Source organism: Triturus cristatus, chromosome 7 (genome assembly GCF_964204655.1).
Source record: "Triturus cristatus chromosome 7, aTriCri1.1, whole genome shotgun sequence".
Taxonomy (NCBI): Eukaryota; Metazoa; Chordata; class Amphibia; order Caudata; family Salamandridae; genus Triturus; species Triturus cristatus.
The window spans coordinates 795,701,377-795,704,726 of record NC_140590.1 but is presented as its reverse complement, the minus strand read 5'-3'; positions in this window follow the sequence as shown (position 1 = coordinate 795,704,726).

The window sequence follows — 3,350 nt, the reverse complement described above, 5'->3', positions numbered from 1 at the left end:
AAGGCAGGTGTGCTGTGAACACGATATCGGCATTGGGGTGTGCTGATGTGATATATTTCAAAGGGTCCTGGTGCTGTAAGAACTTTTTAATAATTGAGGAAGAGCGAATACACAGTGTGTCTTTTAGATTGAGTCATGTATAGATGATCTATACTTGTTTTCACAGGTGCAGGCACCAACGCCGGTCGTGCTTTGCTGAGCAGGATGGCGATAGTTTAAAATTTAGTACGCCCCTGCAACTGGTTGGTGGCTGGTACGTGGGCCCATAGCCACAACTAGGTAATGAACCAATTGGTGTTACCATCACCAGCCTTTGGTTGGTTGTTAAACTCATCCCTCCCCGCACTGACTATGCTGTATGTTTGTTTGTGTTTGTCAGTCTTTTTAAAGGTGTGTGTCCTGAGAAGGTGATTTTTTGACCCCTTCTTGCCCTGATGAATTTGCCACAAACTTTATTGGCAATGAAACATGTTGGCCGTCATTGTTAAGGTATGCAACATGCTGTGGTTTTTAACAGAGTGATAGACTCCTAACCAGAATAAAAACAATCAATTGTGAGTCTATACACTTTCACTATTTTTATATTTGTCGTTGTCTGCACAATTTATTTGGTTGTTGTGTTTTTCACATTACACTGTCTTGTGTTTTGTGTTTTCCATTGGACACTGCACACCTTTTTCTCGAGAGAGAGTGACCGATGATGAAATAAACGTGGGCAAGCTGGTGAGAACCAACCAGTAGCTCCTCTGGTGGTGCGCACGTGAGGTACTCTCTCTCTCTCTACATATTTTCTCACCTCGTCACCATTGAGGGTTTCTGTAGAGTGCATCTGTTTGTGGACTGACTACACATTCTCCTTTTCTTACTTTTCTATCTATTTTAATTGTTAAGTTTGTAGCATTCTGGATGGGCTGTCTCCAGACATTATAAACGAGCATTGGAGGTCTGTGATAACGTACACTTCCTCCCACCTAGTCCAGAGTAACAAGAAAGTTCTTTGCTACATTGTGCCAGTACTTTTTTGTTGAAACTATTGTTGATTGGAGGGCGTTCTGGCACTTGTTCCCTCTTTAGCTCCTTTGTTTGATTGAGTACTAAGGAAGGACCAACAACCCTATGTATGAATCAGAAGATAGCATTTACGAAGGGCAATGACATAAGCCAATGACAAATATGAGCGGAGAGTGGGTGGGGTTTCAATACAGCATGCCTCGCAGAGCGAGCAGTGCATGAGCGCTGCCCCTAGGCTCAACCTATAAAGCAGCTTTCTATTAGACACGAACTTGTACGACAAACACTACAATGTTAACGTTCATTAAATATCAAGAAAGTTCAAAATGGTTGTAACAAACCATGCCTATACATATCACCAAAAGTCCAAATGGCAAGTCACTGTTAAATAAACTGACAAGTATCCATTCATTCTGAAACTTTCTCAGCTGCAATGTTTTGCATTTTTGTGGCATAGATTGCTTCAACATAGTAGTAATTCAGTACAGACACATGAATCGTGTTTTGTTGTATGCTCTTCATTTTTAAGCTGTACTTTAATCTCCAGTTTCTTCATTGTGGGTAAATCAATATAATAATCAAAATTGCTTAATGGAAACCGAACTACAGCTGCATTAGAACTTTGACCATAGGCACGGTCTGGATTTTTCTTCGGGGCCTGTGGAATGTCAGTGGCTGGAGGGTTTTTTTAGGTCTCAAATATGTTCTTGCTTTAAAGAGATTTTGTTTTCTACAAGGGGCTTGGAGACGGTCCGCTGCTTACCATTTATTGGCTTCATTGTCACTCTTACATGCAGCCTTGTAACTGTCCCAAAGTGTATGCCCCTTCACTCCTCTTCTTTTATGGGCAGTGCTGATTGCTTCATCTTGGTTAGAGTCATGCTCCTGTTCCCGCGGTGATTGAGGTACTATTTTTTTTTATCTTCTTCCCATTGTGTTGCTTCTTTTTTCTTTCATCTTCCCATCTTGTTGCTTCTTATTATCAGTGCTGATCCTTGCCCCCCACCCCGTTGTCCATTTTGCTTCTTCCCTCCCACCCTTGTTGTTCGTTTTGCTTCTCCCCTGCTAACTCCCCACTGTACTGTTGTATTTGTTGCTTATTCCCTCGCACTCCGGACCCTCCCGTTCTCCGTGTTACTTATTAACCCCCACACTCTACCCTACCATTTTCTGTGTTGTACCCACCCGACATAAGGAAACAAATCACAATGCTTCTTTTCCGTCTCGTCAGTGTTACCCTAACCATCCACCCTCCCTCCCATTGTCCATGTTGCCTCCCTCCTCCCCAAAAGAAATAACACTTTATCTTGCCCAGCTGGTCGAGTCATAACACTTGTTGCACATCAGCTACGCTGCTGCACAACATGGCTAAAACACATTGGCAAAGCCGATAGCTTTTGCATAGGTGAGACATATTGGTTTTGCCAATGCTTGTTTTTGTGAGTAGCTTTTTACTAGTAGTGTCCACACCACTGCATACTATTGAATTGCTTATTTGGTGCTAATTATTCCTACTTGAGTCTTGATTTTCCAAAAGGTAGTGAAGACTTAATCTGTGAGGGGGTGAGGTGTAATATATATATAAATACTTTGAAACACAAAGTAATAGCATTCAATAATAGGTTTATATATACAGCAACCGAATAAACTGTTGTAAAATGAAGATAGACACAAAGCAGAAGGTACTTTTACCTTTTAGAACCAAGATAAATGTCCTAAACCATTGATAGCACTTACTCAGTATGGTGCCATAATTTAAAATAGCAATGTACTCACATACATGTATGCTTATGTAGGCAATTGTCTTTTAAACAATACACATCCAACAATCCATTTTAAAATAACAAAAGAATTGAAAAGAAAACAGGTAACCAATTTCTTTAGTCTAATAATAATACATCAAAACATTAAAATTGCATGAAGGACTTGGACAGGTCCTGAAGCAACATCTGAGAAATAGGTTTGCCGGGCACTACAAAATGTTACAGATATAAAATTGCAGTGCCACTATAATCAATGGATAGTCCAGTAATAGATGGAGGGTATCAAGTGTACTATTAAACCAATAAAAACATTTCCCATCATTAACTAATATTCTCTTCAGTAAGCCAAGAACGTGCTTACCTAGATTAATTCTGGTCTCAAATTGTAATACCTCTTGACACAGCCTCTTATAGGAACGACTTTCTAGTTAGAGACAAGCCCCATCCTCTCTTAGGTCACTGAGTTTGAATTTTATTGAAACCTTGCTCTATAGATAATCTTTATTGCACCTTAACCATATAGCCATTTGCCCTGTCTGCAGGTGGGCTGTAGATCTTTGTGAGCATTATCCCTTC